Source organism: Ranitomeya variabilis, chromosome 6 (assembly GCF_051348905.1).
Source record: "Ranitomeya variabilis isolate aRanVar5 chromosome 6, aRanVar5.hap1, whole genome shotgun sequence".
Lineage (NCBI taxonomy): Eukaryota > Metazoa > Chordata > Amphibia > Anura > Dendrobatidae > Ranitomeya > Ranitomeya variabilis.
Genome location: NC_135237.1, coordinates 430,889,525 through 430,912,706, shown reverse-complemented (window position 1 = coordinate 430,912,706; position 23,182 = coordinate 430,889,525).

Genomic DNA, 23,182 nt, shown 5'->3' with positions numbered 1-23,182 from the left:
ACAGCGTTTTTTGTTTCCCATAGGTTTACATTGTACTGTAAACTCATGGGAAACTGCTGCGGACCCGCAGCTGCGGAAACGCTGCGAATCTGCAGCGTTTTCCGCATCGTATGAACATACCCGCACAGTTTGCGCTGTTCCCAGCCACTGACAGCTGAATATAGCTCTCATCATTTTTTCCTGCTCGTACTGAGATCAGCGGGAGCAGGAGACAACGGCGTGAGTTCCCACGTAATTTTCATAACCAGTAGATTAAAAACCTATGGCTGGGGCTGATTCTAATAATCTAGGAAAAGAAGCAATATCCCATAGGGTTCAAATGCTATTAATAACAGCTCACAGCTGTTTGCTTAGTCTTTCCTGGTGAATTTATGGGGGACCCCAGAAAAACAATAACCTAGGGTCCCTCTATAAATTCAAAGCAGTAAAGGCTAAACAGACAGCTGTCGGTTGATATTAATAGCCTGGGAAAGGGTCAGAGATATTGCCCCCCAGGCTACTAACATCAGTCCTCAGCCACCCCAGAAATAGCGCATACATTTTCACGTTGAAAAGCAGGACACAAATAGCTACTGTGAGCCGCCCGATAAACTGCAGTGACCCCAATGACATCATCACGAACACCGTGAGAAAATTCATCATAGCACAATTCATGTTGAAAATTAGATGTCAGAGAGATGGACTATGGCTTGGGACAGTATGGATTATCTTCACATTGGACAGGTGAGGGATATGGTTGCTTATTATTTCTGTTTTTTAACAGAGGACAAGAGCTTCAATGGATTAGGAGTAAACTTGAGCATAATTGTGTTTTTTTTGTTTTTAATAATGTGTAAAACAGGGTGTTTTATTTCAAATTTAAGATTTTATTCTTGTGTGCTTATTTCCAAACTTACTATGAGGTTAGTAATGGGGACATCTTATAGACACCTCTCCATTACTAACCTTAATGTCGCCTGACAATAGAAAGTTGACATCAACCCCAACCCTATTACTCCACTTGCCACTGCCACAAGGAAAGTGGGAAGAGCCAGGCTAAGCACCAGATCTTATTGATGCACCATTCCTGGGGTGGCTGGGGCTAATTCCCCATCTCACTCTACCCCTCCACCAGACCTATCCATCAATGTCAATGGCTGCTCACTTTCCCCAGTCCCGCATGCTCGGTGCCTCGGTGTGATCCTCGACTCTACCCTCTCTTTCAAGCCACATATCCGAGCCCTTGCCTCCTCCTGCCATCTCAAACTCAAAAATATTTCCTGGATCCATGCAGTCCTTGATTATGAAACCACAAAAACACTGGTGCACTCCCTTATCATCTCCTGCCTCGACTACTGCAACCTCCTACTCTCTGGCCTCCCATCTAGCACTCTGGCACCACTCCAATCCATCCTACACTCTGCTGGCTGAGTAATCCACTTGTCTCCCCTCTATTCCTCAGCCTCTCCCCTATGCCAAGCCCTTCACTGGCTTCCTATTGTCCAGAGGCTCCAGTTCAAAACCCTAACTATGACATACTGTACAAAGCCATCCACAACCTGTATCCTCCATACATCTGTGACATGGTCTCCCGGTACTCACCTGCATGCAACCTTCAATCATCTCAAGATCTCCTTCTCTACTCCCCCTCATCTCTTCGTCCCACAAACGCATACAAGACTTCTCCCGTGCTTCCCCATACTCTAGAACTCTTTACCCCAACACATCAGACTCTCGCCTACCATGGAAACCTTCAAAAAGAACCTAAAGACCTACCTCTTCTGACAAGCCTACAGGCTGCAGTGATTCTCAGTCTACTGAACCGCCACACAACCAGCTCTACCCTCTCCTATTGTATCCTCACCCATCCCCTGTAGACTGTGAGCCCTCGCGGACAGGGTCTTCTCCTTTTGTACTTGTGTGTGCCTTGTTTTTTCTCATGTTTATTGTACTTGTCTATATTTTCCCCTTTTTACATGTAAAGCGCCATGGAATAAATGGCGCTATGAAAATGTAATGAAAATAATAATAATAATAATATTAGTAGCCCTGAGGGGCAATATCTATGACATCTTCCCAGGCTATTAATATCAACCCACAGCTGTCTGCATAGCCTTTGCTTGTTGAATTTATAGGGGACCCTATGTCATTTTTTTCTGGGGACTAGGAAGGGCTAAGCAAACATCTGTGAGCTGTTATTAATAGCCTGGGAACCTAATTGGGTATTGTCCCTTGTTCAAGAATATTAACCTCCCAGACATGGGATTTCCCTCTAAGGTTCCGAAAATTGTGTGGGAGCCCACACCATTTTTAAAAAATGTAATTCTTTATTTTACACAGGAGGGAAACAGCTGCTGCTGAGTACAGCTCCCATCATTATCACCTGGTCGTGCTGATCTCAGGGAGACCAAGCGACAATGATGAGAGTTGCCTTCAGCAGCTGGTGCCTAGGATCAGCGCAAACTGTACTGGTTTTCCCAGGCACTGGTACGTGTCACACGGACTGCACATGGATGCCTTATTGAGGTGATACAAGGACAGTAAACTGACACACGGATGTCACATACATACATAAGGATGGCACACAGGCACGGATCACGGATCTAAACAGTACTGGTTTTTACTGTACAGGAATGACCAGTACCTGTGAAGGAGGCCTAAGGGAATGTGGTGGAGTCAGGGGCACTAGATTCATTAAAGAAGCACTCCCATCAAAATGTTATCCTCTTAATATATTGCAATTATCATATTATATAGCACTATTATATAGCATCAGAACAATTTTGGAACCAAAATTTTTTTTGGGTTAAAAGTTGACCAGCGATTTCTCATTTTTACATCACCATTTTTTTTTAGGGACCACATCACATTTGAAGTTACTTTGAGGGGTCTATATGATAGAAAATACCCAATAGTGACACCATTCTAAAAATTGCACCCCTCAAGGTGCCCACATTAAAGAAGTTTATTAACCTTCAGGTGTTTCACAAGAATTTTTGGAATGTTTTAAAAAATGAACAATTAACTTTTTTCCACAAAAAATTTACTTCAGATCCAATTTGTTTTATTTTACCAAGGGTAACAGAAGAAATTGGACCCCAAAAATTGTTGTACAGTTTGTCCTGAGTACGCTGATACCCCATATATGCAGATAACCACTGTTTGGGCTCATGGCAGAGCTCGGAAGGGAAGGAGCGCCGTTTGTCTTTTCAATGCAAAATTGGCTGGAATTGAGATCAGACGCCATGTTGCCTTTGGAGAGCCCCTGATGTGCCTAAACAATGGAAACCCCCCACAAGTGACAATTTTGGAAAGTAGACCCCCTAAGGAACTTATCTAGATGTGTGGTGAGCACTTTGAACCCCCAAGTGCTTCACAGAAGTTTATAATGTAGAGCTGTAAAAATGAAAAATCATATTTTTTTCACAAAAATAATTTTTCGCCCCCAAATTTTTAATTTCCCAAGGGTAACAGGAGAAATTGGATCCCAAAAGTTGTTGTGGAATTTGTTCTGAGTATGCTGATACCCCATATGTTTGGAGAGCTTGGAGAGCCACTGATGTGCCTAAACATTGGAAATCCCCCAATTCTAACTCCAACCCTAACCCCAACACATCACTAACCTTAATTCCAACCCTAACCATAAACCTAACCACAAACCTAACCCTAACACACCTCTAACCCTAATCCCAAACCTAACCCTAATCCCAACTGTAACCATAATCCTAACTTTAGCCCCAACCCTAACCCTAACTTTAGCCCAGGGCCGTATTTGCCATTAGGCACGTGAGGGCACGTGCCTAGGGCGGGGACAATGCAGGGGGCGGCACCTGAGCAAGGTTTGTTGTTTTTTTAAATTTTTTTTATAAAAGCTGGGTCACCTCCCGACCGACCCTGCCCAGCCGCCCGCCCGCCTCCCACCCACCCTCCTTGAAGACGATACTCACCCTGCTCCAGTGATGCCTGGTCTCGGCTTCTGCAGCGCTCCTGAATGAGCGGTCACGTGGTACCGCTCATTAAGGTCATGAATATGCACATATTTATGACCTTAATGAGCGGTATCACATGACTGCTCACGCAGGAAGAAGGTGCTTCGCCGGGAGTCGGGACAGAGCCAGAGGGATGTCGGCGTGGCCGCGCGGTGAGGAACAGGTAAGTATGAGGGACGGAGGGACGGGGGGACAGGAGAGGGGGGATGAAGGAGGACGGTAAGCCACGCCATTCAAGATGGGAATGGGGGGGTGGGGTGGAGAGATGAGCCATGCATACAGGGGGGGAAATATGAGCCATGCATACAGGAGGTGGAAATATGAGCCATGCATACAGGGGGGGGAAATATGAGCCATGCATACAGGGGGGGAATATGAGCCATGCATACAGGGGTGGGAATATGAGACATGTATACAGGAGGGGGGAATATGAGCCATGCATACAGGGGGGGATGTTGTGAATTCCGTTCTTGGGCTCCATCCTGTAGTTGCGAATGGTATTTTTGGGAGTTCTGTTCTTGGGCTCCCTCTGGTGGTTTCAAGTGGAACTTAGCAGCTGCGTTCACTAATCGGTTTCCTGGCCTTGTTATTTAACTGGGCTTTTGGCTTTAGTGGATGCCAGCTGTCAATGTATTTCCTGTGGATTCAGTCCTTTCCTGGAAGTTCTCTGTTGGCCAGTCCATTTTCAGCTTAAGATAAGTCTGCTACTTTTTGGGTGTTTCCTGCTTATGACCTTCTGTTCAGTTCAATTTATGTCTCTTTTGTCCAGCTCGTCATTATGAAATATTCCAGCTAGTTGGAAGCTCTGGGGTCGCAGATTTGCCCCTCCACACCGTGAGTCGGTGTGGTGGTTATTTTTGTAAACTCTGCGTGGACTTTTAGTTTTTATACTGACCGCACAGCAACCTATCCTATCTCTGTCTATTTAGATAGTAGTTGCCTCCTTTGCTAAATAATCTAGTTTCATTTCTGAGTTTGTCATTTCCCTCTCCACTCACCGTCAATATTTGTGGGGGGCTATCTTCCTTTGGGGGTTTCTCTGAGGCGAGATAGCTTTCCGTTTCCATCTTTAGGGGTAGCTAGTTCTTAGGCTGTGCAGAGGCGTCTAGGCAGAGTTAGGTACGCTCCACGGCTATTTCTAGTGTTGGTGTTAGGAGTAGGGATGGCGGTCAGTAAAGTTACCACCTCCTCAGAGCTAGTCCTATTTTTGTTTTACCCACCAGGTCATTTCAGTGCTGCTCCGTAGTGAGTCCATGATTGGTTTTGCCCACCAGGTCATCTCAGCACCACTCCGTACCCACCAGGTCATAACAGTACAGCTGGCCAACAATGTGTTAAATGCATCTCAAAAGAGGGAAGAGAAAGTTCTGAGTCATTTTTTTTTTGTGTTGCTTGTTTTGTCCTTTTTTTTTCCCCTTGATTTTTTGGATGGTGCAGGAGCTTGGTGCTGATATGGAGGTTCAGGGTTTGTCTGCGCGTGTTGATCATCTCGCTGCAAGGGTACAGAGTATCCAAGACTATGTTGTTCAAACTCCTGTTTCTGAGCCTAGAATTCCTATTCCTGATTTGTTTTCTGGGGATAGATCTAGGTTTTTGAATTTTAAAAATAATTGCAGATTATTTTTTGCTCTGAGACCCCGTTCCTCTGGTGACCCCATTCAGCAGGTGAAGATTGTTATTTCTCTGTTGCGTGGTGACCCGCAGGACTGGGCATTCTCCCTTGAGCCAGGGAATCCTGCATTGCTCAATACAGATTCGTTTTTTCAAGCACTTGGACTGCTTTATGACGAACCCAATTCTGTGGATCAGGCAGAAAAAATTTTGCTGGCTCTGTGTCAGGGTCAGGAAGCAGTAGAGATATATTGTCAGAAATCTAGAAAGTGGTCTGTGCTTTCAAAATGGAATGAGGATGCCCTGGCGGCTATTTTCAGAAAGGGTCTTTCTGAAGCTCTTAAAGATGTTATGGTGGGGTTTCCCACGCCTGCTGGTTTGAACGAATCAATGTCTCTGGCCATTCAGATTGATCGGCGCTTACGTGAACGTAAGGAGGTGCACCATATGGCGGTGTCCTCTGGGCAGAGTTCTGAGCCTATGCAATGCGATAGTGTTTTGACGAGAGCAGAACGGCAGGAGTTCAGACGTCAGAATGGGCTGTGTTTTTACTGTGGTGACGCTACTCATGCTATCTCTGACTGCCCGAAGCGAACTAAGAGGGTTGCTAGGTCGGTTACCATCAGTACTTTACAGCCTAAATTTCTCTTGTCTGTTACCCTGATTTGCTCATTGTTGTCCTTTTCTGTAATGGCATTTGTGGATTCTGGCGCTGCCCTGAACTTAATGGACCTGGAATTTGCCAAGCGCTGTGGTTTTTCCTTGGAGCCGTTGCAGAGTCCTATTCCCTTGAGAAGGATTGATGCTACGCCATTGGCCAAGAATAAACCTCAGTACTGGACACAGTTAGCCATGAACATGGCTCCAGCACATCAGGAAAATATTCGCTTTTTGGTGTTGCATAATTTGCATGATGTGGTTGTGCTGGGGTTTCCATGGTTACAGGTACATAATCCAGTGCTGGATTGGAAATCCATGTCCGTGACTAGTTGGGGTTGTCAGGGGATACATAGTGACATTCCTCTGATGTCAATTTCCTCGTCCCCTTCTTCTGAGGTTCCTGAGTTTTTGTCAGATTTCCAGGATATATTTGAGGAGCCTAAATCCAGTCCTCTGCCTCCTCATAGGGACTGTGATTGCGCTATTAATTTGATTCCTGGCTGTAAGTTCCCTAAGGGTCGACTTTTCAATCTGTCTGTGCCAGAGCATACCACTATGCGGACTTATGTAAAAGAGTCCTTGGAGAAGGGGCATATTCGCCCGTCTTCGTCACCGTTGGGAGCGGGGTTCTTTTTTGTTGCCAAGAAGGATGGCTCCTTGAGGCCCTGTATAGATTATCGCCTTCTCAATAAGATCACGGTCAAATTCCAGTACCCTTTGCCTTTGCTTTCTGATTTGTTTGCTCGGATCAAAGGGGCTAGCTGGTTTACCAAGATTGACCTTCGAGGGGCGTATAATCTGGTTCGTATCAAACAGGGTGATGAATGGAAAACAGCATTTAATACGCTCGAAGGCCATTTTGAATATCTTGTGATGCCTTTTGGGCTCTCTAATGCTCCATCTGTGTTTCAGTCCTTTATGCATGATATTTTCCGGGAGTATTTGGATAAATTTATGATTGTATATTTGGATGATATTTTGGTTTTTTCCGATAATTGGGAGACTCATGTGAAGCAGGTCAGGATGGTATTTCAGATTCTTCGTGCTAATACACTGTTTGTGAAGGGGTCTAAGTGCCTTTTTGGAGTTCAGAAGGTTTCTTTTCTGGGGTTCATTTTTTCTCCCTCGGCTATTGAAATGGACCCTGTTAAGGTCCAAGCTATTTATGATTGGACTCAGCCCACATCTGTGAAGAGCCTTCAGAAATTTTTGGGCTTTGCTAATTTTTATCGTCGCTTCATTGCTAATTTTTCTACTGTGGTTAAACCTCTGACCGATTTGACCAAGAAAGGTGCAGATGTGGTGAATTGGTCCTCTGCGGCTGTGGAGGCCTTTCAGGAGCTTAAGCGTCGTTTTACTTCTGCCCCTGTGTTGCGTCAGCCAGATGTTTCTCTCCCTTTTCAGGTTGAGGTTGACGCTTCTGAGATTGGGGCAGGAGCTGTTCTGTCTCAGAGAAGCTCTGATGGCTCTGTGTTGAAGCCTTGTGCTTTCTTCTCCAGAAAGTTTTCGCCTGCTGAGCATAATTATGATGTCGGCAATCGGGAGTTGTTGGCTATGAAGTGGGCATTCGAGGAGTGGCGACATTGGTTTGAGGGAGCCAAGCATCGTGTTGTGGTCTTGACCGACCATAAGAATCTGATTTATCTGGAGTCGGCCAAGCGCTTGAATCCTAGACAGGCTCGGTGGTCTTTGTTTTTCTCCCGTTTTGATTTTGTGGTCTCGTATCTTCCGGGATCTAAGAATGTGAAAGCTGATGCCTTGTCTAGGAGTTTTTTGCCTGATTCTCCTGGAGTCCGTGAGCCGGCTGGTATTCTCAAAGAGGGGGTGATTCTTTCTGCTATCTCCCCTGATTTGCGGCGGGTGCTTCAGGAGTTTCAGGCTGATAGACCCGACCGCTGTCCTGTGGGGAAATTGTTTGTTCCTGACAGATGGACTAATAAGGTGATTTCTGAGATCCATTGTTCGGTGTTGGCTGGTCATCCTGGGATCTTTGGAACCAGAGATTTGGTTGCCAGGTCCTTTTGGTGGCCTTCTTTGTCACGGGATGTGCGTTCCTTCGTGCAGTCCTGTGGAATTTGTGCTCAGGCTAAGCCCTGCTGTTCTCGTGCTAGTGGGTTGCTTTTGCCCTTGCCTATCCCTGAGAGGCCCTGGACGCATATTTCCATGGATTTTATTTCTGATCTTCCTGTGTCTCAGAAGATGTCTGTCATCTGGGTGGTTTGTGATCGCTTTTCTAAGATGGTCCATTTGGTACCCTTGCCTAAATTACCTTCCTCCTCTGATTTGGTGCCATTATTTTTTCAACATGTGGTTCGTTTGCATGGCATTCCGGAGAACATTGTGTCGGACAGAGGTTCCCAGTTTGTCTCTAGGTTTTGGCGGTCCTTTTGTGGTAGAATGGGCATTAATTTGTCTTTTTCTTCGGCATTTCACCCTCAGACAAATGGACAGACGGAGCGAACCAATCAGACCTTGGAAACCTACTTGAGAAGCTTTGTGTCTGCTGATCAGGATGATTGGGTTACCTTCTTGCCGTTGGCCGAGTTTGTCCTTAATAATTGGGCTAGTTCGGCTACTTTGGCTTCGCCTTTTTTTTGCAATTTCGTTTTTCATCCTCGTTTTTCTTCAGGGCAGGTTGAGTCTTCGGACTGTCCTGGGGTGGATTCTGTGGTGGACAGGTTGCAGCGGATTTGGACTCATGTGGTGGACAATTTAACATTGTCTCAGGAAAAGGATCAACGTTTTGCTAACTGCTGTCGGTGCGTTGGTCCCCGGCTTCGGGTTGGGGATTTGGTCTGGTTGTCTTCTCGTCATGTTCCTATGAAGGTCTCTTCCCCTAAGTTCAAACCTCGTTTTATTGGTCCTTATAGGATTTCGGAAATTATCAATCCGGTGTCTTTTCATTTGGCCCTTCCAGCTTCGTTTTCCATTCATAATGTGTTCCATAGATCTTTGTTGCGGAGATATGTGGTTCCCATGGTTCCCTCCGTTGACCCTCCTGCTCCGGTGTTGGTTGAGGGGGAGCTGGAATATGTGGTGGAGAAGATTTTGGATTCTCGTCTTTCAAGGTGGAAACTTCAGTATTTGGTCAAGTGGAAGGGTTATGGCCAGGAGGATAACTCTTGGGTTTTTGCCTCCGATGTCCATGCTGCCGATTTGGTACGTGCTTTTCATCTGGCTCGTCCCGATCGGCCTGGGGGCTCTGGTGAGGGTTCGGTGACCCCTCCTCAAGTGGGGGTACTGTTGTGAATTCCGTTCTTGGGCTCCATCCTGTGCTTGTGAATGGTATTTTTGGGAGTTCTGTTCTTGGGCTCCCTCTGGTGGTTTCAAGTGGAACTTAGCAGCTGCATTCACTAATCGGTTTCCTGGCCTTGTTATTTAACTGGGCTTTTGGCTTTAGTGGATGCCAGCTGTCAATGTATTTCCTGTGGATTCAGTCCTTTCCTGGAAGTTCTCTGTTGGCCAGTCCATTTTCAGCTTAAGATAAGTCTGCTACTTTTTGGGTGTTTCCTGCTTATGACCTTCTGTTCAGTTCAATTTATGTCTCTTTTGTCCAGCTCATCATTATGAAATATTCTGGCTAGTTGGAAGCTCTGGGGTCGCAGATTTGCCCCTCCACACCGTGAGTTGGTGTGGTGGTTATTTTTGTAAACTCTGCGTGGACTTTTAGTTTTTATACTGACCGCACAGCAACCTATCCTATCTCTGTCTATTTAGATAGTAGTGGCCTCCTTTGCTAAATAATCTAGTTTCATTTCTGAGTTTGTCATTTCCCTCTCCACTCACCGTCAATATTTGTGGGGGGCTATCTTCCTTTAGGGGTTTCTCTGAGGCGAGATAGCTTTCCGTTTCCATCTTTAGGGGTAGCTAGTTCTTAGGCTGTGCAGAGGCATCTAGGCAGAGTTAGGTACACTCCACGGCTATTTCTAGTGTTGGTGTTAGGAGTAGGGATTGCGGTCAGTAAAGTTACCACCTCCTCAGAGCTAGTCCTATTTTTGTTTTACCCACCAGGTCATTTCAGTGCTGCTCCGTAGTGAGTCCATGATTGGTTTTTGCCCACCAGGTCATCTCAGCACCGCTCCATACCCACCAGGTCATAACAGGGGGAATATGAGCCATGCATACAGGGGGGAAATATGAGCCATGCATACAGGAGGGGGAATATGAGCCATGCATACAGGAGGGGGAATATGAGCCATGCATACAGGGGGGGGGAATATGAGCCACGCATACAGGGGGGGAATATGAGCCATGCATACAGGGGGGAATATGAGCCATGCATACAGGAGGGGGAATATGAGCCATGCATACAGGGGGTGAATATGAGCCATGCATACAGGGGGGAATATGAGCCATGCATACAGGGGGGGAATATGAGCCATGCATACAGGGGGGGAATATGAGCCATGCATACAGGAGGGTGAAATATGAGCCATGCATACAGGAGGGGGAATATGAGCCATGCATACAGGAGGGGGAATATAAGCCATTCATACAGGGGGGGAATATGAGCCATGCATACAGGAGGGGGGTCATTATACAGTATTAAGCATCATGTGGGATCATTATACAATATGGAGAACTGTGTGGCCATTATACAGTATTGAGCATCATGTGTGGCCGTTATACAGTATGGAGCATCATGTGTGGCCAATGGCCATTATACAGTATGGAGCATCATGTGTGGCCGTTATATAGTATGGAGCATCATGTGTGGCCAATGGCCATTATACAGTATGGAGCATCATGTGTGGCCATTATACAGTATGGAGCATCATGTGTGGACATTACACAGTATTGAGCATCATGTGGGATCATTATACAGTATGGAGAACTGTGTGTGGCTATTATACAGTATGGAGCACTATGTGTGGCCATTATACAGTATGGAGCACTATGTGTGGCCATTATACAGTATGGAGCACTGTGTGGCCATTATACATTATGGAGCATCATGTGTGGCCATTATACACTATGGAGCATCATTGTAATAATTATAGGGGATAACTCAGGAGACTCTTTGCGTGGAACAAGACAACTACAGGACACAGTTTTATAAGTGGTAAAGTCTATATTATCACACGGTGATTCAAACAGGTGCAGAGAGAAACTCAAGTCCACAACACTTGGTGCAAATAATAAACGCAACTTAGCAGTCTATAGGAAACTTCAGATGAAAATGCAATCAAGCAGAAAGTCTATGAAGCACAGTTATTCTTGAGGATACTTGACACGAATAAATCCTTGTCTTAGTCCAGGCACAGATAGATATGCTTATTAGGCAGTTCAAATCATATCTTAGCTCAACCAGGGAGGCCTGGTTAATAGTCTCAGGTTATTGCAAAGCAAAAACAGCTTACATGTCCAGCAAATGCAGATGGAAGTAAACACGAACAGCAGATGAAGGAGGATTACTGGAAACTTGTGTATGCAGCAGGAACTCAGAGCTGTGTAGCAGGATCACCACACAGGTTCACAGGAGCAGGTGTATAGCCAGGGAGTAATCAGAGGTCAGGAGCTGGATGCAAGGCAGAATACTCTAGCACAGACTGAAGGCTGGGGTGAAGTTTTATAGCAGGAAGACACAGTGCACATGAGACCAAAGACGCCGTCTTGGAAAAGGGCAGTAATGCACAAAAGGTAAAAAATTTTCAGAGTCCTGACAATCATGTGTGGCCATTATACAGTATTGAGCATCATGTGTGGCCATTATACAGTATGGAGAACTGTGTGTGGCCATTATACAGTATGGAGCATCATGTGTGGTGGCCGTTATACAGTATTGAGCATCATTTGGGGCCATTATACAGTATGGAGCATCATGTGTGGCCATTATACAGTATTGAGCATCATGTGTGGCCATTATACAGTATGGAGCACTGTGGACATATTTTTTTGTTTATAATTATTGTATATAAAACAGTGTGATCAGCAGTGCTAAATGGCTGTGGTTGGGATGTGGATATGGGTGTGACTAGTTGTGAAATGGGTGTGGTCAGAGGCGTGGCCTAAAATTTGCCGCGGCGCACTACGCGCGCCACAAACTTTCTACCTCCTTCCCTTCTTCAAAAGTTGGGAGGTATGGTACCGCATTTGCCAGATCATGGCAAGTGCCGCAAATCCCATAGGGAATGAATGAGGCCGAACGCAGTGTTGCCGTAAGTGATCCATTACGCGGCAGATGCAGAAAAACTGCCCAATCTGCTGCAAAAGGCGATCCTTGCCAAAGTCACTGCCGATAGTATCATACTCACCAAAGGGGGAGGCAGCACTAAAAGTGCCTAGGGCAGCAGAAACTCTAAATACGGCCCTGCTTTAGCCCCAACCCTAAACCTAATTTTATCCCCAACCCTAATCCTAACTTTATCCCCAACCCTAGCCCTAATTTTAGCCCAACCCTAACCCTAATTTTAGCCCCAACCCTAACCCTAATGAGAAAATGGAAATAAATAATTTTTTTTAAATTATAATTTTTCCCTAACTAAGATGGTGATAAAGGGGGGTTTGATTTACTATTTATAGTGGGTTTTTATAGTGGGTTTTATGTCTGGCAGCTGTCACACACTAAAAGACGCTTTTTATTGCAAAAAATAGTTATTTCATCACCACGTTTTGGGTATGTGCACACATTGTGGATTTCCTGTGGATCCACAGCGTTTTTTCTGCTCAGGAAAGCTGCAGATCTGCAAGTGATTTACAGTACAACGTAAATCAATGGGAAAAAAAAATTCTGTGCTAATGGTGCGGAAAAATCTGCACGGAAAATGCAGCAGATTAAAAAAAGGACCATGTCAATTCTTTTTGCGGATCTGCTGCGTTTCAGCACCCATTCCATAATAGAAATCCGCAGCGGTAAAAAAAAAAAAAGGAAGAAATCTGCACAAAATCCGCAACAAATGCACAAAATCAGCAAAAAAGAAGTGCAGATTCTGACCTGCGTTTTCTGCCAAGAAATGCAGAATCTGCACAGAAAATGCCACAGTCAAATCTGCAACGTGTGCATACAGCCTTTGAGAGCTATAATTTATACATATTTTGGCCCACAGAGTCATGTGAGGTCTTGTTTTCAGCAGGACGAGTTGATGTTTTTATTGGTATCATTTTCAAGCACGACATTTTTTGATCTCTTTTTATTCCGATTTTTCTGAGGCAGAATGAACAAAAACCAGCAATTCATGAATTTCTTTCGGGGGGCGTTTATACCGTTCCTCATGTGGTAAAATTGATAAAGAAGTTTTATTCATCAGGTTAGTACGATTACAGCGATACCTCATTTATGTCTTTTTTAATGTTTTGGCGCTTTTATACAATAAAAACTATTTTATATAAAAAATAATTATTTTTGCATCGCTTTATCCTGAGAGCTATAACTTTTTTATTTGTCCGATGATGGAGCTATATTGTGGCTTATTTTTTGCGGGACAAGATGACGTTTTCAGCGGTACCACATTTATTTATATCCGTCTTTTTGATCGCGTGTTAGTCCACTTTTTGTTTGGCGGTATGATGATAAAGCATTGTTTTTTTTATAATGGTTTTCACTAAAGGGGTTAACTGGTGGGAAAGTTTTATAGATCGGGTCGTTATGGACGCGGCGATACTAAATATGTGTACTTTTATTGTTTAGATTTTTTTAATTCAAATATGTATTTATTAATGGACTAAATATTGATTTTTTTAAATTATTTTTATTATTTTTTAAAATATTTTTACAATTATTTTATTTTATTTTGTTTAATTTAATTCTTACTTTTACTCTTTGTCCCACTATGGGACACTCATTTTGTGCAGGCTGATCGCTTCTATAGCATATAGAAGTTGTCAGTGCTTCAGTTTCTGTACACTAACCTGAGAGACTTCCTGATCATCACTGCGCATGACAGGAAGTCTCTCAGTCTGGATACCTAGATGTCATCATGACGACATCGGGTCTCCATGGCAGCGAGTCTGCGACCACTCCTGGCACTTAGTGCCGGGTGTCAGCTGTGAGAATCAGCTGACACTTGGCCATGATCAGCCATGCTCCCCTCCGTGAGCGCGGCTGATTGCCCATGACGTACTATCCCATCCATGGTCTGACGGGCTCAGGGCTCATGGACGGGATAGTACGTCCAATGGCAGAATGGGGTTAATAAATCAGAAACCGCCTGAATAGTGGTGTCAACCTTGCTACAAATCTTACTCCAGTCACTGACTGGAGTAAGATTTCTGGCATAAGGTACACTGCATCTCATCATAAAGAAAATGAGAAGGTGCTGCCATTCCTTGTCCTGCCCATGCTCCACCATAGCGTCACCCATGTTGGCAGAGCTGGACGAAAGTGGCATAAAAAAGCCAAAAGTAACAGAATTTTTGCACAACCTTACATTGCACAAAAATTGTGAAACTTGTGATTTATGCTGGATTTCTGGCGTAAACATTTTGATGATTCGGGGCCTTTGTTTTATTTCTCTTAATGTATTGTTTTTTCATTCTATGGGAAGGAAAACTTATTTTCAGAAGTTCTGCATATATTTTGCGATATCTTAATCCTTTATAGATATTATAGCATTCAGCATACACACCGGGATACTTTCTTATGGGAGAATTTTAACATTCTTCAGCTACTGTGCACATACAATAAACCAAGTGATAATATTTTACTGTCGTTATTGTCACTAGAGAATTCTATGGCGGAAAATGTGTATTTTAATGATTCACCATGTTAAATTAATCACATAAAGAATATTTGTTTTAATAATTTGAATAGTGCCCACAAGGGATTCTAGATGCCAAAATATTAATATTTTTGACACTGTCTATAATCAAAATGACAAGCTAAGCTTATTTTTTTCTAATCATCTTATGCGGTTAAACATTTATGTTTTGTGGAGTATGTTTTCAGCAGGCTGTACATGGTATTAATTCAGTATGGATATCTTTACAGTTTACTCAGTTGAGACTTCCTTTTCTCATTGTTGGATATATTGGCTGTACTAATTAGTGTTGTTTTAGTGGTGTTATAAGAGCTGTGAATCTTACATCTACCAACTATGTCATACTCTGGTATTTAGTTCTCCTGGGAAAGTCTACGCCAAGATTTTTTTCCAAATGAATAAATTAAAGCTGTTGGAGTTATGATGATGATTATTTATCATTATGGATAACTGTCTGGGTATGTATATTTAACCCCTGCAATGCTGGGTTGTTTTGGGGCCTAAATACCAGATGCTGTTTAGCAATTATTGGTATGCACTGGTGACAATTTTCATTATAAATTAAGATATCCCAGCGAAAATTCAGGCTAAGGTCTATATGAAAACTGAAAAATTTCATGGCTTCTAATTTCTCTATCTTTAATGTTGTTCAGACATAATATTTAGAGACAACTTTTTATTAGCATAAGTAATGAGCATAAAATCTTTGGCTCTGGCTATGAGAAAGCATCTTTGTCAAGATGACTGGGTTGGAGCATCTCCAAAATGACAGGTCTTGTGGGTTGTTCCTTATGTCCAGTACAGAATGCCAAGACTACTGCTGGATCAAGGCTAGAGTCATGGGCACTCAAAACTCACTGATGTATGTGGGAAGGGAAAGGCTAGCTTGTATAGTCTGAGCTCATAGAAGAGCTACAACATTCATTGAGAGAAGCGTTTTTCACCTGGTCTTGAAGAGGGGGTGGAGTGAAAGAGGCACACATCCTAATTAATCACGGCAGGTATGCAAGGTGCGAAGTGGCGTTTGCATAAGGCGTGCCATCATTCATCATGAATTTGATAAAGAGAGATCATCACGTCACGTTCAACCCTCGTTGTTGGAAAATGCCAAAAGTCGCAAAAGTTTGCTCGGCCTCACATTACACAAAAATGTTGTGATGTTTCAAAGCTTTTTATGCCAAATAAGCGCTTTGATGATTCGGGGCCGTAGTGTATCACAGCTTGCTGCATATGCAGTTAGTGTAAACATGCTGTACACTGTCATTCAGTTTTATGATATTTTGAAATGTTCCTGTTTCATGTATTTCAGGGTTACATTGACAGGCCACCTATTAGAACCGTCCAACTTCAAAATGTACAGCGCTCCACTCGGGTGTAGAAATCTTCAAAAAGTGCTTTATTAAGCCATGACACAGCAGCAACGTTTCGACCAATACTTGGTCTGTGTCATGGCTTAATAAAGCACTTTTTGAAGATTTCTACACCCGAGTGGAGCGCTGTTCATTTTGAAGTTGGATGGTCTTGGAGTATCCAGGAAGGTTCCCTGGACATGGAACGGGGCGCCCCAATAGAGTGAGTGCTGTCAGCCCTTCTTGAGTTTCATGGATTGTGTTGCACCTATTAGAACCGGTCTCAGTCATTTGCTAATAGACTATTATACATAGCAGACCTGAGGGAAACATGCACATGGTGACTCCTGTCCAATGCAGAATGCAAACTTAAGAGTAAAAACTGCAATAGAACGGAAACCGTTGGGTCTGACCATTTATGTGGACATTACTTTTACACACACCAGTTACCGTATTTTACGGATTGTATGAAGCACCGGAATATAAGACAGAAATTTTTTTTTTTTTTTTTAATAAAATGGTGGTGATTCTTATAATCCATGCATCTGTGGCTATGTCCCCAAGGTCAGTAATCGGCAATGCTTTGTATGCAGCACATGTCCGCTGCATCCATAACGCAGATGATTCCACATGTGTTCATTGAACCGTGTGGAATCACTGCGCCCTATGCATTACATGGGTGATATTTATCTTGCGGAGACTGAGCGTCTCCGCAAGATAAATATACATGCTGCTGTCTGGAAAGATGTGCCGCATGTCCGTCTCCACAGGGAAGCCGCGGGTGCCAGAGCACGCATAGTGGATATGGGATTTCTTGAAATCCCATCCACTATACTATAACATCTGCCCGCTGCAGGTTGGACACTGCGGATGTAAATTAGAATACTTTATAACACCAGCTTGAAAAATTATTTTAAAATCCAAAATGTTGACCTACTGAAATGTTTGTTCAGTAAATGCATTCAATACTTGGTCAGGGTTTCTTTTGCATCAATTACTGCATCAATACGGAGTGACATGGAGGCGATCAGCCTGTGCCACTGCTGAGGTGTTATGGAAGCCCAGGTTGCATTGATAGCAGTTCCTGCACCTCCTCACCCTGCAACTCTGAAATGTCAACATCAGTCGCAAGCTGGAAGCACTGCAGCACTGCCTTGACCAAGAGGCAACAGGCTCTGTTGAAGCTAATCTGCTTAGGTGACAAAATGCTGTCACGGGAAGCCTAGGTAGGCAAGAGCTAATAACCCAGGCCCCTGCGATTTCCCTCAACTCCGGGAAACCCTGACTGACCCTCTCCCAGAGTTTACACTGATGGTGTGCATGTCTGGGCCTCCACCCTCACCCTGTCTCCTGTTTCAACCCTATGCTGAAACCTCCACCCACCACCCAGTGAAGAGACCACTAACCAATACCCACAGTTAGCACAGACAAGGATAACGGAAAATATACACCACGCTGCAGTCACTCAGGAATACACAATAAATGCACAGGGCAAAACAAATACAAATATAGGAAGGAGGAAAATATGACAAAGGGAAATATACACCACCAGATACGATACTCCTTTTCCTAGACCACCACTCCAGACCAAGAAAACCAAGCACAAGACAGAAGCTATAATCGGCGACGCCCAATGTTCAGAAGAACAATTTAAAGGCAGTGGGCGTGACCCAGCTTCCAATCCTAGCACCAGCTAAATTAACCACGGATCAGCTAGACAAAATCTAACAGACGCCACTGAGCGCATAGTGGACAAAAGCGGAATTACCACTGTCTATCGAACGCCCTAGTATGAACAGCGTCCGACATGACAGTACCCCGCCTTCTACGAGGGACCCTAGGGCCCTCACGACTTATAGGACCCGGCTTGTCCGGATGGCAGCGATGAAACATACTGACCAGCTGATCCGCATGAATGTCCGACGCTGGTACCCAAGACCTCTCCTCCGGCCCATAACCACGCCAGTGTACCAAGTTCTGTAAGGTGCGGCGTACTACACGAGAGTAAACCACCTTGGAGACTTCAAATTCCAAATTACCATCCACCAAGACTGGAGGAGGCATCGGTGTTGCGTCCACAAGACCCACTATCTTTTTTAGCAACGATCTGTGGAACACGTTGTGTATCTTATACACCGTAGGAAGCTCCAATCGGTAAGCTACTGGGTTAATGACAGCGGTGACCTTAAATGGATCAATAAACCTAGGACCCAATTTAAGGGATGGTATTTTGAGTCTTATGTTTTTTGTGGATAACCACACCCAGTCATACACACTCAGGTCTGGACCTGGCACACGCCTACTGTCAGCCACACGTTTGTACCTAGCACCCACGCTCAACAAGCGCTGCTTAACTCTCCTCCAGACTGATGACAGTTGTGCTCCTAACTGGTCTTCCTCCGGGACGCCGGAAGAGCCCCCCTGACTCAAAGTACAAAATTGAGGATGTAGCCCGTAAACACAAAAAAACGGGGACTCCCCAGAAGACTCCTGGCGGTGATTATTGATGGCAAACTCAGCCAAAGGAAGGAACTTCAACCACTCCTCCTGGTTATCAGAAACAAAGCAGCGTAAGTACTGCTCCAAATTTTGGTTCATACGTTCGGTCTGACCATTCGACTGAGGATGAAACGCCGAAGAATGAGACAACTTGATCCCCAGCCGTGAGCAAAACGCTTTCCAAAATTTTGCCACAAACTGAGTACCTCTATCGGAAACAATGTCAGACGGAATCCCATGAAGTCTGACCACCTCCTGCACAAATACCTGAGCCAAAGTCTTATCGTTAGGCAACGAAGGCAAAGACACAGAATGCGACATTTTTGAGAACCGATCAACAATCACCAAAATGACCGTGTTCCCAGCTAAGGAAGGCAAGTCAGTGATAAAATCCATGGAGATCTCCGTCCAAGGCTTACTAGGTACCTCGAGAGGAAGTAGTGTGCCAACAGGACGGGAGTGGGGCGTCTTAGCCCTAGCGCAAGTGGTGCAAGCTGACATGTATGAGACCACGTCCTGTCGGATTTTGGGCCACCAAAACCGACGTGACACCAACTCCAAAGTACCCCTGACCCCTGGGTGGCCAGCCAGGACAGCATCATGATGCTCCCCCAAAACCTTTAAGCGGAGATGAAGTGGTACAAACGATTTGTTGATGGGAAGCTCAGATGGTACCTCCTCCTGAGCCTCGGCAATCTTAGCCTCAACCTCGGTTGTGAGAGCCGAAACCACAACACCATTTTGGAGGATGGGTACCGGATCGTCCCGAGGTTCTCCCCCCAGAAAACACCTGGACAGAGCATCCGCCTTAGTGTTTTTAGACCCAGGTCTGTAAGTGACAACAAAGTTGAACCGCGTGAAAAACAATGCCCAGCGAGCCTGCCTGGGAGATATATGCTTGGCAGACTCCAAATAAAGCAAATTCTTATGGTCGGTAATTACAGTAACCTGATGAACCGACCCCTCCAAGAAGTGTCGCCATTCCTCAAAGGCCAACTTGATTGCCAACAACTCCCTGTTGCCGATATCGTAGTTACGTTCGGCAGACGACAGTTTCTTTGAGAAATAGGCGCAAGGATGCAAATCGCTCAAGGATGAGCCTTGTGACAACACCGCCCCCACACCAACCTCAGACGCATCAACTTCCACAACAAAAGGTTTCTATACGTCTGGCTGCACAAGAATGGGGGCCGAAACAAAACTGTTCTTAAGAAATTCAAATGCGTGTACAGCGGCCTCAGGCCAAACAGAGATATTGGTACCCTTTTTAGTCATGTCTGTTAGCGGTTTAGCAATGATTGAAAAATCCTTGATAAACTTCCTATAGTAGTTAGAAAACCCAAGGACCCGCTGAAGTGCTTTTAGGTTATCAGGCCGTTCCCAACGCAACACCACTTGTACCTTAGCAGCGTCCATTTTAAACCCAGAAGCTGACACAATATAACCCAAGAAAGGCAAGTCCTGAACCGAAAATACACATTTCTCAAGTTTTGCATAGAGCTTATTCTCACGGAGAAGCTGTAACACCTGCCTGACATGATCTAAATGAGTATCACGGTCGCAAGAATATATGAGAATGTCATCCAGGTATACAATAACGAATTTCCCCAAAACATGCGAGAACACATCATTTATGAAATGTTGGAACACTGCTGGTGCGTTTGTCAACCCAAATGGCATCACCAAATTTTCAAAATGACCCTCAGGGGTATTAAAAGCCATCTTCCACTCATCACCTTGACGGACTCTTATGAGGTTATACGCCCCCCTGAGGTCAAGCTTGGTAAACCACTTAGCACCTGCCACCTGGTTGAACAAATCTGGTATCAGTGGCATAGGGTATGGATCACGAACCGTAATCTGGTTCAACTCCCTGAAATCCAGACACGGGCGTAGTCCGCCATCTTTCTTCTTAAAGAAGAAGAACCCCGCTGCAACAGGCGAGGATGAAGGCCTGATGTGCCCTTTGCTCAAACTGTCAGCAATGTAATCCTTTAACGCTTGTCTCTCCGGACCGGAGATGTTAAACATCCTTGCTTTAGGCAATTTGGCCCCTGGTTTAAACCAGATAGAACAGTCATAGGAGCGATGTGGTGGCAACTCCTTACAACCCTTCTCAGAGAACACATCCGCAAAATCCAGAAGTGACTCAGGAATGTTTGAAGTCACAGCAGACACACATGTGGCCAGGCAATTCTCCTGGCAGAATTCGCTCCACTGAATTATGTCCTGAGTTTTCCAATCAATAACCGGGTTGTGCATAGACAACCATGGGAAACCCAAAACCACCTGTGCAGGAAGATTCCTGAGCACCTTACATGTAACCTGCTCGAAATGTAGAACCCCAATGTGGAGTTTCACCTCAGCCACAAACTCAGTAATCTCCCCCTGAGAGAGAGGAGCTGCATTGATGGTGACCACGCGGATAGGATGAGGCAGTTTTTCAATCCTAAAACCTGCTGTGCACGCAAACTCCTCATCAATGAGATTTGTGGCAGAACCACTATCCACAAAAACAGTGATTGGCAGCTCTCTGCCAGCGATAATAACTTTGGCAGAGAGCATGCATTGAGAAACCACCATGGAGGATATGCATAAGCTCAGATTGGTCTCCTCCACACCCTCTGAGCTTAGAAGTTTTCCGCCGTTGCGTTTTTCCTTAGACAGCAGAGGACAAATGTTAACAAAATGACCAGTTTTACCACAGTAAAAACAGGCTCCCTGCTTCTTGAACACAGGGGCTCGATGCTTAACATGTGACACCCCTGAGATTTGCACAGGCTCCGTGGGCTCACCTGCAGCAACCTCACGTGAACCTACACCTTTTCCCGTAGGCGGCGTCTCAGGCTCCCCCTGACGCAAACGGCGATCAATGCGGACAACAAGAATCATAGCGGAATCCAGAGAAGCAGGAGCCTCGTACATCAGGAGGGCTTCTTTAACCCTTCCAGAAACCCCATGAAGAAATTGACTCCGTAGTGCGGGATCATTCCACTGAGTGTCGACCGCCTAGCGGCGAAATTCAGAACAGTAATCTTCTGCAACACGCTCCTGGAGCGCCCCCAGACGCAGGGCCACGGGGTACTCGGTACCGGGCCTCTCTGTCTCAGTTCTGGGGTTGTCACGGTGGCTAGACCCGGTCCGTGACCCTGCTAAGGGGCGTCCAATGAAAGGTGTGATGATGGTGCGTAGTGTAGGTCGCGGTGAATAACGAGGACACAGGGTTGCAGTCTCTTTACCTCTTTACTGAAGGCTTCAAGATCCTCAATCCAGAGTACTGTCAACAGGGCTGGCTGAGACCGGCCGGTCCGAAGGCACCTCCAGAGTTCCCTTTGCAGGTGGAGATCTGTGCCTACCTTCTAGTGCCTGTGTGTTGTAGTACTTCCCTGCTGAGCACCACGGGATAGTCCTCACAACTGTTGTGTCTCTTTCTGATGTTCTTTCTCACAACTTATATCTCTTCTGATGTTCTTCTCCGTCCCCCAGATGATATGGCTAGGACGCACCCATATGACGGGTAGGCCTGGAGTTCTTCCGGGACCCTAGTGATGCCCCTCTCCCACAGTTGCCCCCTATGTCTGCTTAGGTGAATTAGGTGAGACAGCCAACCTATAATTAACTGTCCTGCCGTTGGTTTGAAGTAATGCTTGGAGCCCAATACTTCCTCGGCATTCCAGCCACTGGCTACGCGCCTCAGTAGGATGCTGCCTCGATCTTATGGCACGACTCCTACTGGTGTTATCTCCCTTTTGCTGTGATCTCTTTTTCTCATTCTTCACAATAAACCTCGCTTCTTGTCCTTTCTTGAGATACCACCGCAATGTAGTGCAGGCGCGGTTCCTTAACGCTCTGTCTTGTTCGCTAGGCCTCTGTCAGGATCCCATCCCTGACAGGGACCCCCCTGAATCTTTCCCCTGCAACACCCCCTGCTACAGGATGTTGCCTGGTTCCAACCCAGTCAGCTTCTGACCAACTTCCTATCCAACCCCCAGTTTTACCAGATTGTGAGGAGTGGCCTAATACATAGTACCCTTTGCTCCCCCTGGAGGCCAGACTGTGAAGTGTATTGATGTCTGTGATACCTGGTCAGGTGAACTCCTTAAGTGCCATCAGATGTACCATCACTCCCCTTAGCGGCGGAGCGTCAGTACTGCAACGACCTGGACTCTGGGGCGCTGCACTCCCCCTGTCGAATAGTGCGTATCTTAGATTCTGCTAGAGCCATTCTGTCAGGATCATCGTAAATGTTTCCAAGAGCAGAAAAAACTCTCCACTGAGTTAAATGCAGCAGAATCAGAAGGTAAAGAAAACGCCCATGCTTGAGGATCCCCGTTTAGTAATGACAACACCAGACCCACACGCTGAGCCTCATTACCTGAGGAGATTGGGCGCATACGAA